A 16,889-nucleotide genomic window follows, 5' to 3' on the forward strand; every position below is an offset into this window, starting at 1 on the left:
ATTCGATAGACAATAGGGAGATGAATTTCTTGGTTGTACAATATTCTTCGTACTTTATTGTTCATTTGAAGTGATCGCCAAGATTTGATGAGAAATATGAGAAATCGTCCTTCATGGACCATCACTTATGTATTTTTTTACCACTTATTCAATCTTCTCTTTCTGACAAGAAAAATATAATAACATGGAACACTGTGTAATAGCAACAATAGGCAATCCATTATTGAGTTCAACGACAGTTCTTTTACATTGAATTTAGAAAATGAAAATAATATCATATGCGATTGAGATGTTTGCAAAAGGGTTGTGGATAATAGGAATGTTATGAAGATCATGCAAAGTGTAACCAATGAGGATGGAGAAGATCTCACCTTCAAATCAGTGATCGTTGGATCCTAGCACATCGTAGGCAAATAAATCTTGATTGTATGTAGCTCAATGCTTTTTCTTTCATAAAAGAAAGAATGCTGGATGTCACTTCAAAAATGCCTAATATTCATAATCCATATGTATCATATGCAAAAATAGATGGGATGAATCCAGTTCATTTAAAGAGAATTTAGTATAAAGACTGATGGGAGGCCCCACAAATTGTTTCGTTACTTGTTTTTCGAATTATTTGATAAAATATATATGAGTAGTTTAGTAAATTTTTGTTTTTTATTTTCATGATTGCCTATGTGCACTAATTGATTCACTGAACATTTTAATGGTTTATTTTGATAAATTGAAGAAAGGAAAATACTTACATAAATATCTAAACTAACTAAATAAACTTGGTTAGTGAGAGTAATTATTTTATTGAAATACTTATTTTTTACTACCAAATATTTTAGCATCTACAACACCTAGATTTTATCCACAAAATTCAAAGAAGATTCTTAATAACAACTTTGTCAATATATAATAAAACCATCTTTTGACTTACAAAAGTTTAAATATAGATCACCATGGTTTAGAAGCCATCAAATATAGTGATATCAAGTATCTATATTCTTGGTATTTTAATGAAAAACATAAAACTATGGATAGATTGTCACAATAAAAATGAATTGGTTTCTCTTCTCCTTGTGCAAGATCATCCAATATTATATGTAACCAAACTTCTTAACAAGATATTATTGTTGTTACTATATAGTCATATTATGTGTGGCCTACCAGGAAATTGTATTTGAAGAAAGATTAGAGACACACCTTGAAGTAACCTTTCTATCATCTACTATACTTGGAAATTTTTTTTGTTACTATTGTTAACCAAAAAGTTATTTTCAGTGTTTTGAGCATAAAATACCATATCTTGTTGTTCTTGCATTGTATCACAAAATCCTTTTACCAACATGCCAATTCATTTCTTTAAGTTTCCCCAAAAATCGTGCAAACTACAAACAAGATGTTTAGTATAGTAATTAATATTTTGAATAGTATAGAATGCACATTTGAAAAATTATATTCTTTGTTATTCATATTGCTAACCTTGCAATTTATCATTCTAAATAATTTTAGCACATCCAATCCATATTTTGTTTTACATGTAAAGATTCAAAATTGAGTAATTTAATTTTGTACTAAACTACATAATAAAGACCAAATATACCATCTCAAATATCTATTTCATTACTAATTTAAATTGTTCTACTAAATGGTTTATAGTGAAAATCATGTTATCAACATATAAATAAAGAATTTTATGTAAACATTGCTGATTTAATTTTATAAATAGTAGGTTAGTTGTTGTTTCTATAATATCTATGACTAATCAAATAAGAATATATCGTCTATACTAAACTTGGACCTTATTTGAGCCATAGAGAAAAAAATTCAAGTTGCAAAATTTATATTCATGCCCTTCTATCTCATATCTTTTTGTTATATATAAACTTCTTTTTCTTGAATATCATTTAAGAATGAAAATTTCACATTTATTTGTTTTGAACAATTACTACCATTACTGTGTCTAATATAGTTATGGGTGCAAAAGTTTTTCCAATTTAAAATCCATATTGGTGTGCTAATCCCTTGTCTACTACTATTACCTTGTATAGTTGAACTTCGTCTTCTTTATGAAATTAGCTTCTATAAGTCTATTTCACAATAATACAAACTTTATCCTTGAGCAAACATACTAGATCATGTGTATCACTCCTACCTATATGTTAGTGAATTACTTTTATCATTGTTATTTAATGTTTTTCTTCAAAAAAGTAGGCAAACATAGAACAATACAAAATTTCATTGCTTATCCAATTCTTTATAATTTTCTTCTATATTTTTAATGTTTGAGTTAGAAGCATTACTTGACTAAGGACTAGGAGTAGACTGACTTTCTAACCTTGACTATTCATCTTAAATAAAATTTTGCGGGGTCCTTGTTGCAATGTTCTAGATTGTAATTGAGCTTGTGTATCTTGATTTCGTACTTCTTCAATATTCTATTCTACATCAATTTGTCTATAAAAATTATTTATGAACTTATCCATAAAATTATTTAGCTAACAATCATAATTTTATTTACATTTTAATTCCAAACTCTAACTTTTTCAAACTTTACCTCGCGAATTATAATTTTTTTTAAATTCCACTTCCTTCTTGGTTAACTGATCACCCTATATTCAATTCACTCACTTATATCTTGTGTGGAGGATGTGGAACCCTTTTTGTGGAGGATATGGAACCTAGGTATAAGAGAGATAGAAGAAAGAGTATCTCCATATATTATCTAAGTAATCATGCCTACTTAACCTAAGCACTTAGCATGTAACATTTTTAAAACCGGTAAGTAATCTTTCCCATCATTACATAGAATTACATTAAGCACTTCTTAAATATTAAGAAAAGCCTAATTTAAATTATTATATTGCATTTAATTTTTCATAGTTTAAATTTTATAATATAATTAGATTAAACATTTATTTAAAGGAAAATCTAAACTAATTTATGATATTGCATTTAATATCCCATGATTTAAATTTTATGATTGTGAACATTAAGATGGTTTTAAGCTACAAATCACAACCTAAAGATCCCGCTGTTTTCTTAATATGGTGATGACGCACTACATATTTTATGCAATTGTTTTGCGATGATGACCTTTTGAATTATGCCACATATCCCACTAAATAAATAGTTCGTGAGTTCGTGATGAATATCGGCATCAATAGGAGTGATTACTTTTGCAGTTTCCAACCGTTATGAAGAACTGTTTGTTTACAGCATACTGTGGCCGTGGCTGTTTAATGCTCTGTATATGATTTGCACCAACCATATAATTAAATTCAGCATTCCTCCGTAATTGCCTCTAGTTATTCAATCCACACTCCGTTTGTAGATGTCACACACCCAATAATTAGATTAATTCATAGTAAAAAAGAAAATTATCAACTATATGATTGCTACCAAATTATGTGTATTTACCATGTTCTGATATCATATACAAATCATATAACATATAACGTTTGTGACATTCTTAATAAATGAAGTTTCCAATGATAAAGCACTTTATCATAATTACAATCCTTCTCTTAAAAGTCCATTCTTTGAATTCGAGGAGAGGGTTAACTATGTGTATTTTATACATCTTTATGGTACCCTTACTTGGATTTTCAAGCGATTCGCCATATCAACGAATTTTATAGTATTTAATTACTTGACCTATGCATTTACTCTGATAACCATTAACCTTGCGGTGGCATTAATATTTCTCAGGCTGTGAATGCCCTATGGATACGGTCCATTCTGAAGTGATTGTCCTGGTGCCTCCAGCTGTAGTCCTTATGCAGAAAGGCGTGCCTTATCTACGACATCTGGTTCTCCTCCAAATCGAATGACCGAGGTTTCGTCTTGCCAGACATAGGGTGGCCTGTAATGGAAAATTCGTCATTTGGTGTTTCTGGTGAAGTTCGATGGGTCCTCTGGTGGGTTGGCGGCCTCCTTCCTGGTAAGGGGATTTTGCCCTGTGGTCCTTTCTCATAGTTTCTAGCTCGACTTCCGGCTCTGTGAGTTTATTATTGAGTTGCACTCGTTTACTGGTTGCAGTGGCCGTCTTCCGGATTTGCTTCTTGCTCTGGAGAGGGTTGTCCTGTATGGTTCGGTCATCAACAGGTATCTCGGTGACAATATCTGCCAAGTTCCTCTTTCCTCAATTGTCTTTCGTATCCTGCAAGATGATTACAGTCTAATCCTATGCTCGTTTTGTTACAGGTTGTTTTAGCTCTTGTGTGGAATTTCCTAGGGATCCATTTTCTTCACCGTCGTGATAACAATGTTTTCGGCATTTCTACTGGGTATGGGGTTTTTTTACTTGGATAGTCCTGAGTTTATTCTCATAAGCTTATACCAACTCTATTGTTGTGTTTGGTTATAAGGTCCGTCAGCCTAAAGACAAGAATTTATGATGTAATGTTTGAAAGAGCGATGGCACAACTGTATAATTCCCCTTATGGGTATTTGACTCCATTTAGTTGTAGAGTTCACGTTGTCAGTTAAGTTCTATTGGACTTATGTTTAATGTCTGCAGTCTGTGGCACGAATTTATTTATATGTAAAGTCTCTGCGTCGTAAGCTATGAATAATGATAGCGTTATTCCGCTAAAGTGCAACATTTATATAGTTGTTTACTCAATTTTCTTTCAAACGCAATATAGTTTCCTATCGCTTTATGTTTTGGATTTGAGAGATATTCCAGAAACCCTCTGATAATTTACTCGAATGGGTAATTCTAGGTCTAGCTTGCCTGCTTGGCAACGCAAGTAACCTTATGCTTGCCTTTCCATAAAGAGATCATTACTATTATTTTCTTTATGAAATATTATCCAATGCTTGGGTTGTCGGTTTTCCCCTCTTAAATTAATTCGTAAATAAGTCAAACCCATACTAAGTTCTGGGTTTATACACAAGTTGTATTGATGTTTCTCCTTATCACAAGGCTTCCATTGGTTCCTGTAGTGGAATGAATTATAGTTGACTATAATCTCTTCAGATAATCTGTGGTGGTTTTCGGTCATGACTGTGCACTATCTACTGTTCATTCTTATAGTTGTGGACTCTTCATTTCTCCTCTGTTTCTCTAAATACAATACTTCTCTGCTATAGTTATTTCGATATATTTGTGGTAGAATGAATTGATGGGTAGAGATCTTGGGGTTAACCAAAATCCCTTTCCCTTAAAAAAATATCGATTTTGAGGCTTGTGGGTTATGGGCCCACAAGCCTTATCGGAAGCATTAATATAGGCCCTTAAGCCTTAAAATTATGAACCATTCAACTATCAGAAGCTTTAAATTAAGCATTCAGGCCTTAAACCCTCGGCAACATATATTACGAAATACATGGAAAAACCATGTAAATCCTGCTCTGAACATACATTTCAGACTTCAAAAACATACACCCGCATTTATAAGGATTATTGGGTCTGCTCTTCATCTTTCCTCAGCACTCATCCGATGCTGACCTCCGACTACTGACACTTCCAATCGCCGATTAGTGCATGATCACTATCGGCGTATTGGCCCTTGCTATTCTATTATCGCTCATCCTTTGCCTCTCCGATATGTGATCGTCGATCACATCTGGGCCATTGATTGTGACTCTTGATTCGACAATCCGGGATCCATCGTTGTATCGTTGATTGCTCTACGATGATGGTCGGGTCCGATAACACCCTAAGGGCTCCACCGATGTGATAAAATCTTAGTTGTTGATCTATAAGATCCAACGGCCCTAGTTTGTCGATACTTCATCTCTTCACTTATTCTTCCTTGGTTTGATCTCACCGTTTTGATGGAATTTGCGCTGTAAAGCCAGTTCCTCTGTCCTGTTCTATCTTCACACATGACATTTATATAAACAGTTAACTCTATATCATTATATCACCATCGATCCAATAGTGATCGATGGTCGATTAAAACCTGCAACACGGGTCATATAGACAGTTTATAAGATATACACAAATAGGCACAATTGAAAATTAAAACACTCTATATATGATGCACAACATAATTACAAGTCTAAGTTATTTTAGCCTTAGCACATGTTCTCCCCTCAACTACATTTCAACACTTTGTTTTCACAAATTCTATCTCTATCCCTCTGTCCCTCTCTATATCTCACTCATTACATATATATAAAACACATATGGTTCATTGTTACAGGAATATTGGATCGGATCACTATGAAGGATCCGATCAATCCTCTCCTTGGTCTCCTCTAACAACCCACTAACAATGCACACATGGCAGATTACATTTAATGAAGTCTTCTAGAGACTTATCGTTTCCTTCAAACTAGCTCCTCTTATAACATAATTTGTTCCTATTTTCTCGATGGTCCACGTCCTCCTCCTTCTTCGCTTTGGATTCCTCCTTTTGACTAGGAGTGTTAAATGGTCCTGCATCAGACTCCCGAGGCACAAAAATTTATGACCTCTTGGTCATATGCTTCCCCTTGTCCTTAGCAATTCTACCAATTTAACTTCTTAAGTGGAACTGCCTTCATGGTCTTCTGTGAGCTGCCACCAAACCTCTGTAGTAACAGTTCCCTTCTCCTCCATGATACCTCACCAAGTTCTCCTCACTGAGTCTTTTGGCATCCTTCTGGTTCTCTCCTCTAGAACCATATGAGCACTCCATGGTCTAGGTTTGCTGCAATATTCTCACCTTCAGCTATCGTTCTCTATGCGACAGTAGGACCATAACTCTCCATACTTTAAACAATTGTACCTCCTTTTGCTCTGCTTGCACTCCTTCTTCCTTCTCGTAGAAATCCTTTAACCTTTGCACATAGAATCTCCTTCTGCTTTGATACCAAATCCCTTTCCCTTAAAAAAATATCGATTTTGAGGTTTGTGGATTATGGGCCCACATGCCTTATTGGAAGCATTAGTATAGGCCCTTAAGCCTTAAAATTATGAACCATTCAACTATTGGAAGCTTTAAATTAAGCGTTCAGGCCTTAAACCCTCGGCAACACGTATTACGAAATCCACGGAAAAACCATGTAAATCCTTCTCTGAACATACATGTCAGACTTCAAAAACATACACCCACATTTATAAGGATTATTGGGTCCACTCTTCTGCTTTCCTCAGCACTGATCTGATGCTGACCTCTGACTACTGAAACCTGTGATCGCCGATTAGCGCATGATTGCTATTGGTGTATCAACCCTTGCTATTCCATTATCGCTCATCCTTTGCCTCTCTGATATGTGATCGCCAATCGCATTTGGCCTGTCGATTGGGACTCTTTATCTGATGGTCCAAGATCCATCACTTTATCGCTGATCACTCTGCGATGATGGTCAAGTTCGATAACACCCTAAGGGCTCCGTCGATGCAATAAAATCCTAACCGTTGATCTATAAGATCCAATGGCCCTGGTTTGTCGATACTTCATCTCTTCACTTATTCTTCCTTGGTTTGATCTCACCATTTTGCAGCGATTTGCCATATCAACGAATTTTATAGTATTTAATTAGTTGACCTATGCATTTACTGTGATAACCATTAACCTTGCGGTGGCATTAATATTTTTCGGGTTGTGAATGCCCTAGGGCTACGGTCCATTCTAAAGTGATTGTCCTGGTGGCTCCAGTTGTAGTCCTTATGCAGAAAGGCATGCCTTATCTACAACATCTGGTTCTCCTCCAAATCGAATGACCGAGGTTTCGTTTTGCGAGACATAGGGTGGCCTGTAATGGAAAATTCGTCATTTGGTGTTTGGCGAAGTTCGTTGGGTCCTCTGGTGGGTTGGTGGCCTCCTTCCTGGTAAGGGGATTTTGTCGTATGATCCTTTCTCATAGTTTCTAGCTCGACTTCTGGCTTTGTGAGTTTATTATTGAGTTGCCCTTGTTTACTGGTTGTAGTGGCCGTCTTCCGGATTTGCTTCTTGCGCTGGAGAAGGTTGTCCTATATGGTTCGGTCATCAACAGGTATCATTCCTTGGTGACAATCTCTACCAAGTTCCTCTTTCCTCAATTGTCTTTCATATCCTGCAAGATGATTATAGTCTAATCCTATGCTCGTTTTGTTGCAGGTTGTTTTGGCTCTTGTGTGGAATTTCCTCAGGATCCCTTTTCTTCACCGTCGTGACAACAACGTTCTCGGCATTTATACTGGGTATGCGGTTTTTTTACTTGGATAGTCTTGAGTTTATTCTCATACGCTTATACCAACTCTATTGGTGTGTTTGGTTATAAGGTCTGTCAGCCTAAAGACGAGAATTTATGATGTAATGTTTGAAAGAGCGATGGCATAATTGTATAATTCCCCTTATGGGTGTTTGACTCCATTTAGTTGTAGAATTCGCGTTGTCAGTTAGGTTCTATTGGACTTATGTTTAATTTCTGCACGAATTTATTTATATGCAAAGTCTTTGTTTTGTAAGCTATGAATAATGATAGCGTTATTATGCTAAAGTGCAACATTTATATAGTTGTTTACTTAATTTTCTTTCAAATGCACTATAGTTTCCTATCACTCTATGTTTTGGATTTGAGAGTTATTCCAGAAACCCTGTGATAATTTACTGGAATGGGTAATTCTAGGTCTAGCTTGCCTGCTCGGCAACACAAGTAAACTTCTGCTTTTCTTCCCATAAAGAGATCATTACTATTATTTTCTTTATGAAATATTATCCAATTCTTGGGTTGCTTGTTTTCCCCTCTTAAATTAATTCATAAATAAGTCAAACCCATACTAACTTCTAGGTTTATACACAAGCTTTATTGATGTTCTTCGTTATCGCAAGGCTTCCATGGGTTCCTATAGTAGAATGAATTATAACTGACTATAATCTCTTCGGATAAACTGTGGTGGTTTTGGGTCATGACTACGCACTATCTACTGTTCATTCTTATAGTTGTGGACTCTTCATTTCTCCTCTATTTCTCTAAATACAATACTTCTTTGCTATGGTTATTTTCAATATATTTGTGGTAGAATGAATTGATGGGTAGAGATCTTGGGGTTAACCACAATCCATTTCCCTTAAAAAAATATCGATTTTGAGGCCTGTGGGTTATGTGCCCACAAGCCTTATCGGAAGCATTAATATAGGCCCTTAAGCCTTAAAATTATGAACCATTCAACTATAAGAAGCTTTAAATTAAGCGTTCACGCCTTAAACCCTCGGCAACACATATTACAAAATACATGGAAAAACCATGTAAATCCTGCTCCGAACATACATGTCGGACTTCAAAAACATACACCCACATTTATAAGGATTATCAAGTCCACTCTTCTACTTTTTTCAGCACTGATTCGATGCTGACCTCCAACTACCGACACCTCCAATCGTAGATTAGCGCATGATCGCTATCAGTGTATCGACCCTTGCTATTCCATTATCGCTCATCCTTTGCCTCTCTGATATGCCATCGGAAATGACATTTGGGCCATCGATCGGGACTCTTGATCTAACAATCCGAGATCCATGGCTTTATCGCAGATCGCTCTGCCATGACGGTCGGGTCCTATAACACCCTAACGGCTCCGCCAATGCGATAAAATCTTAGTTGTTGATCTATAATATCCAACGACCCTGGTTTGTTGATACTTCATATCTTCACTTATTCTTTCTTGGTTTGATCTTGTCGTTTTGATGGGATTTCCACTGTCAAGCTAGTTCCTCTACCCTGTTCTATCTTCACACACGACATTTATATAAAGAGTTAACTCTATATCATTAGAATGTCATCGATCCAACAGTGATCGATGGTTGATCAAAACCTGCAACACAGGACATATAGATAGTTTATAAGATATACACACACAGGAACAATTCAACATTAAAACACTCTATATATTATGCACAGCATAATTACAAATCTAAGCTATTTCAGCCTTAGCACGGGTTCTCCCCTCAACTACATTTCAACACTCTGTTTTCACAAATTCTATCTCTATCCCTCTGTCGCTCTCTATATCTCACTCATTACATATATATAGAACACATCTGGTTCATTGTTACAGGAATATTGGATCGGATCACTATGAAGGATCCGATCAATCCTCTCCTTGGTCTCCTCTAACAACCCACTAATAATGCACACATGGAAGATTACATTTAACAAAGTCTTCTAGAGACTTCTTGTTTCCGTCAAATTAGCTCCTCTTATAACAGAAATTGTCCCTGTTTTCTCGATGGTCCACGTCCTCCTCCTCCTTCGCTTTGGATTCCCCCTTTTGACTAGGAGTGCTGGATAGTCCTGCATCAGACTTCCGAGGCACAAAAATTTATGACCTCCTGGTCATATGCTTCCCCTTGTCCTTAGCAATTCTTCCCATTTTACTTCTTCAATGGAATTGCCTTCATGCTCTTCTATGTGCTGCCACCAAAGCTCTACAATAACAATTCCCTTCTGCTACATGATACCTCACCAAGCTCTCCTCACTCAGTCTTTTGGCATCCTTCGAGTTCTCTCCTCTGGAACAATATGAGCACTCCATGCTCTAGGTTTGCTGCAATATTCTCACCTTCATCTGTCATTCTTTGTGCAACAGTAGGACCATAACTCTCCATACTTTAAACAATTGTACCTCCTTCTACTCTGCTTGCACTCCTTCCTCCTTCTCGTAGAAATCCTTTAACCTTCCTTTGCACGCAGAATCTCCTTCTTCTTTGATACCAAATGATGGGTAGAGATCTTGGGGTTAACCAAAATCCCTTTCCCTTCAAAAAATATCGATTTTGAGGCCTGTGGATTATGGGCCCACATGCCTTATCGGAATCATTAATATAGGCCCTTAAGCGTTAAAATTATGAACCATTCAACTATCAGAAACTTTAAATTAAGCATTTAGGCCTTAAACCCTCGGCAACACGTATTACGAAATACAGGGAAAAACCATGTAAATCCCGCTCTGAACATACATGTAGGAATTCAAAAACATACACCCGCATTTATAAGGATTATCAGGTCCACTCTTCCACTTTCCTCAGTGTTACACAGTAATTTGTCACCATTTGTCACCATCCCTGTTACCCCTTTCCCGCACTTTGGAGGACTCATTCTGGGACCTGTGAGAAGTGACATAACTTGAAAACACTTGCATTATGTTCCCCTAAGTATGGACTTCATATGCCCTCAAGACATCTCCTATAGAATATCCTTAAAAAGTCCCCTTTTTCCATTAGCGCAGATCCACAGTGTATTACCCGCGCCAATGGGGGAAATCCTCTAAAGAGGGCACGCAAGTTTGCGCTTTGTCTCAGAACTATACCCGCGCCAACCGAGTTTGGAAAAGCTTTTTAACAAACGCACGCGCGAAGGTTTTTTCCTTTCGACTCATGAAGCTTTTTAAGGATAATGCCAATCCCATGGATGTCCTGATTCATCATATCTCCCTTTCCTCTATCCATAATAGCTTTTTGAGGGATGTCCTGATTCATCATATCTCCTTCTCCTCCATCTATAAAAGCTTGTTCTGTAGCCTTTGACAAGCTAGTTCAAGCATAGGGAGAATTATACTTTCAGAAGTCTAAGAGATTGTTGTAAGAGTCTTCTTTGCATCCATAATCAAAGAGAGAGAGGCTTGTTCCCAATCCCAACAAGCTTTGCAAGACATATGTAGCTGATCACCCAGCCAAAGGAGGATTTGACGTTAGAACTATGGTTGTCTTGCCTCTTTGGTTTTTCTTGTTTTGCTTGCTTGGTCAGCTTTCTGGGTTGATTCTTTAGTCGTCTCTTGCTGCCTGGCCTATCTGGATACTGTTGATCGAGCCTTGGACTGCTTTTTTTTTTTATTTTTAAGCTAACGAACTTGATTAGCGCGACTTTTTGCCTGACAGTCGTGCTAGTGGGCGCATGTTGCACAAAAACAACTCGTGCCAATCCCTTAGAAGCACGAGTTACAGCCTGACAGTCGCGCCAGGCCTGTGAACTTTTCCAGTTTGCTTGTTTGGAAGCCTTTTGAGCTTGGATTTCTATCTTGTCACATCTTTTTCAACTACTGGAGTATGTCAGAGCTTTGTTTGACTGGTTTTGACCTTTATCCTTCGGGTGTTTGCCTCTTTCCATTGATTTCACATTCCAGCCCTAGGGCATCTAGTGGCTTTGTGCATCGTGCCTTTCGTGGGAGTTTTTGGTTCTTTGATTGTCCAGTCGACTTCTTGGCTACTTTTTGCACTTGTCTAGTGGTTTTCAAAGCTTTTTATTTTGTTATTCGAGCGATTTACCTCTTTTTCACTTGGATTTCACTTGGCTTCGTTTGGGCCTAGATCACATAGCTCATTGAGGTTTTTGTGATTTTTCTTGGTTTGAAAGATTGCTTTGGTGTTTCAGGGACTTGATTGTGTTTTCATTGAGTGAAACTTGTCTCTTTTACTCTTTGTTATTATCTCTCAAAATTTATTTAGTGCACCTTGCCATTGAAAAGAAAACGAACAATCTCTTTTGCTTTGAATTAGTTAATGGAAATTAGAGCTTTTCGTTGTTGTTAGTGATTAGTGACTTTAAAGAAAAGTTTCATTTATTGCCATTAGCTGCATTAGAGTTATTGTTGATTGTTTTATGATCATTTTGTTTGATTGAAAGATCTCAACTCTCTCGTAGCTAGCGTTCATCGAATGAAATGATATATTTTGGCATATAGCTTGCATTTAGGAAATTGTGAGAGATTACATATAGTAGGACCTAGAAACTGAAACCTAATCAAAGATCAACCGTAAACTGAACGGAATGAATCTAAAAATGCATTGGAACTTAACGCATACATCTAGAGGTCTAGGCTAGAGACGTGTTCCGGCGTCGTTAAACCTAGTCACTGTTGTTTCACATTAAGGTTGGGTGATTCCTCCTTTTGTGACTCAATAGTGTTCTAGCACGGATTCATGCTCCCACGTACCGTCGACTATATGGGGAGACCCTACTAGGTTATCATCCTTTATCCACAGGAAGCCGTGTCTACCGCCTTACAAGCCGTAACGCACCGAACACAGCATTCGGCAAGATTGACTGCCATACGGAAAGTCCTTGGTTTTCATATGATTGCCAAGGTGTATATGCAATTTTACGGATTTGTTTGGTAAACACTTTGCCTAGTTCTCAAGAGTAATCACTTTTGCTCCTTTTCGGACTCCCTAAAAGAAAAGGCTCATCTGAGCATTTTGTCACTTCGGGCTCATTAAGAATTCGAAGGAGACTAGAGTCAACTTTTCATCCTTTTCTCGACTCTCAAAACATGAAAAGGTCAAGTTCAGTTCCATTGTCTTAAAATTTATTCGGCCACGATTCACATTTACCCGGTTAGATCTTGTTTCCATTAACTTGAGTAGGATTCTTTTTCGATGGCAACTTTTGCGGGGTTCACCAACCCTGGGATCCCCTCTGATGGGAACCCTGGTCATTTCGCTCCTTTTGGGAATGTTGGTGCTCCTTACATGGCAACGTTGTCCCTCCCAAGGTTAACTGTTGGGTTGCCTGTTTGGTTGTTGCCAACCTCTTTGGTCCCTGCTGTCTCAACTTCTGGTCAATTAGTCCATCCACCTGAACAACATCATGTTGATTCTAAGGTGGACGTCTCCCCTTCTTCACCTGTTTCTACGTCCTCATCTTCTACTTCGCTTGGTGAAAGTCTAGATTCGAGTAACCAAGCGACTAAGAAGAAGAAGAAGAAGACGAAGAAGAAGAAGTCTCCTAAGGGAGAGGCTAAAACTACAGCTAGTCCCTCGAGTACACCTCCCATCGGGCCACCTTCTGCTCCTCCGTGGAAAGTCAAATTTCCTTGTAGATTATGCAAGGATGACCATCTTCTGTGGGATTGTCCTGGCATTCCCAGGGTCTTAGAAGTATGGTCTCATGATCTGGCGCGCCCCTCATCATCCTCTGAAGCTCACGGCGATGCTACTCTATTAGCTGGAAATGGTAAGGGAAAAGGGAAGATTCGAATCCCTTGTAGACTTTGTGAAGGCAATCATCCCCTTCACCTTTGTCCGCTCATGGATAAAGCCTCTGTTGTCTTGCAAAGTCTTACAGCTCCCTCACCCCAACTTCCCGTTGGTTATCAACGTCTCTCTGCAACTGTAGATCGTCCCCTGCTGACCAAGAGATTGATTCACATTCTTCTCTTGTCCAGGCCCCTCTTCCCGAACCTGGCTGTGCCCAGCCTGTTCCAGACCAACCATTGGTCGGAAAGAGTGTCGACTCGAGTTCACCACCCGTCGACCACTCTGTTTCGGAAGAGCATCATTCCCATGTTCTTCTCGTCTCCTCAGATTCTCCTGCGTCCAGAAATGATTCTCCTATCCCAGCTGCTCCTGAGAGTCCTGCTTTGGTCCTTTTAGAGCAGGGGGTAATCATATGATTCCCCCACCAAGTAGTTCAGTTGTTTCCTTTGACTGGAGTAGTTTGACTACCTCCCGCCTTCCATCCCATGTGCCTTTCTAGGTCAGAGTACACGCCTATAATAAGGCGATACCTGGCACTGTTTTGGATGAGGGTGCATCTGTTAGTCTTATTCCTGCCACTACTTGGCAATCTTTGGGTTCCCCATAGCTTGTTCCAATCGCACCGAATCTGACGGCTTTTGACGGAGGAACTAGTCAACCATTAGGGATCCTTCCAAAGTTCCCTATTACTTTGGGAGGCAAAACCGTCTATATAGACGTATCGGTTACCCAAGGTGCTTTAGATTTCAATCTTCTCCTTGGTCGTGACTATGTTTATGCCATGGGGACCCTAGTCTCTTCACTTTTCCATGTGGTTTGCTTTCCACACGATGGAAGGATAGTGACTATAGATCAATTATCCTTCGTTCGTCCCTGGGTGCCTCCTGCGTAGTCGTCATCCCCTCCTAGTTTTCATCCACCAGTTGCATCTTCCCCACCACAGATCAACTACGTGGCCACTTATCCCATGCCTTGATCTAGTGATGCCGCCATTGTGCATAGTGTCCTGGGGGCATTGGGTCCTGACTTCCGAGATATTACCCTTCCACCCGGAGTGGCACTCTTAGAAGCCCTGACTTCCTATTCATTCTAATGAAGTTCGGGCGGAGCGTAGTTCGTATTCCTATGTCAATCTCCTTAAAAAATGAAACTAGGTCTGGCGGAGCATAGTTCGTTTTCCTATGTCAAGCTCCTTAAAAAATGAAACTAGGTTTGGCTGAGCATAGTTCCTGATCTTGTGTCAAGCTCATTAAAAAATGAAATAAGGGTTATGAGGATAGTTCTTTTCCTAGGTCAACCTCATTAAAAAATGAAACATCTCCTCCTTTCCAAATCGAGTCTTTGATTAAGATCTCGTAAAATGCAAGTCGAGTCTTTCATAGATCTCGAGAGTGAACCTTCATTCCATCCACTTTGTTGAATGCAATGAAGCTTAGGGGCCATGTACCTCATTTTGTGTTATTATGTTGGGGGCAAGAGAACTTATAACAAGCATAGTTTTTCGTTTCAAGCTTGTGTAAACATGAAAGCGAATCCAAGCAGAGTTCTCCATGGTTCAAGCTTGTGTAGAAATGAACCCATACCCATTTTACATCTCGTGATTGCCGTTATTTCGCTAAATTCTGTTAGATGAGCCTTGGTCGTTTCATTCCATTGCTACCATCTCTTTGGCTGATCATATGCTTTCACTTGGTTGTTTATCCTTTCTTGAGGAACTGCAGCGATGAGTGGTTTTATTAGCTAGCCTCTTGACCATTATATGTTTTGAGCAATTCCACCATTAGCGGAACCAGTTGCTACCCTTTATACCACTCGTTCCTCCAGGACGAGTCTACTTTTAAGCTCTTTTCTGACTCGTAAAAAATGAAAAGATTGTCGAGTATTTTTCCCTTTTTGACTCGTTAAAGAGAATAAAAATGGAGGTCTGCTTTCAGCTCTTTTCTGACCGTTTAAAGACGAAAGATTGCCGAGTTATTCCTCTTGACTCGCTAAGCGTAAATAAGGGTTGGTCGTCTTTAAACTCTTTTCCAACCGTGTAAAAACGAAAAGATTGTCAGGTCCTTGTCGTTTCAGGCTCGTTAATGGTTATGAAACGACGTGATTTCGGTCGCTTTTCTACTTTTTGAGGTCGAAGTCACTAAACATGAAAACTACTCCTCGATCGTAATGGTCGGGCGGTTCTTTCGAGCATTTTTTTATACTTTTTCAGGCTCGAGAGACACAACTTTACGAAAAAGGACACCCTTGGAGTTTTCTTTTCTGCTATCTTTTCAAACTCTCTAAACATGAAAATACGCCGAGTTCTTCCTCTGTTAGACTCATTAAAACTTGATGACATTGGAGTCCGTCGAGATGACGTTACGAGCATATGCTATCCCCATCAAGCTTGTTAATAAAAATAACTGGGGTACTCGCCAGAAATGGTGGGGGAAAATGGAACCATAATTATTGTCGTGTCGATAGTATGTCGCTCTTGAACATGGCACTTGTCTGCTTTCGTGTCTGGGTGGGGACATCTCATCTCGTTTTTCAATTGCCTCTGTGGATTTGGGTGATCCTGTTTGACCTCTCATTTGCTCATTGCCTTGTCACCATGACCTTTGATCTATTGATGTCAAATACTACCATGTCCACTGTCATGCCGCCGATATGTTCAAGAGAAGTTGACCTCTGCAGAATAACAACCTCCCTCTGATAGCTCACATAATTCTGATCCACCACAACATGCTTCCTCTGTCTTGTGTCGATGATGTGGGAAACGCTATGGCCCACCTTCGATCAAGGTCACTTCCTTTCGACTTCAGCTCATTATCCAGGAAGCTGATCTAGAGACTCCCTTCCAGTGCCTTGGAGCCTGCATGCCTCAATGGCAGGTTCTTTGTATTCGACGTGAGGTTTTCATCATTGGCCTCCGATCGAATGGTTCTACGGGTGTTCGACGCCAGCTCACTGATTCACACGCCGTAGATTGTACCTATAGTACCTTGAGGGCCATTGTCATTATTG

At 38.7% G+C, this 16,889-nt stretch overlaps 1 long non-coding RNA gene across 2 annotated transcripts; it reads left to right on the forward strand.

Annotated features, from left to right (window-relative positions):
- Nucleotides 1-3,688: 3,688 nt before the first annotated feature.
- On the forward strand, nucleotides 3,689-8,141 carry LOC149186107 (uncharacterized). 2 transcript variants are annotated; one of them, XR_016256110.1, is made up of 3 exons: nucleotides 3,689-3,911; nucleotides 4,033-4,098; nucleotides 8,028-8,141. It is a non-coding gene; the product is annotated as an uncharacterized LOC149186107 (long non-coding RNA). The 2 variants fall into 2 exon arrangements; XR_016256109.1 differs by lacking the exon at nucleotides 8,028-8,141 and adding an exon at nucleotides 4,198-4,588.
- Nucleotides 8,142-16,889: the final 8,748 nt, after the last annotated feature.

Source organism: Pinus tabuliformis, chromosome 3_1 (genome assembly GCF_031772625.1).
Source record: "Pinus tabuliformis cultivar Carrire ecotype Pingquan chromosome 3_1, CPIR1, whole genome shotgun sequence".
Classification (NCBI taxonomy): domain Eukaryota; kingdom Viridiplantae; phylum Streptophyta; class Pinopsida; order Pinales; family Pinaceae; genus Pinus; species Pinus tabuliformis.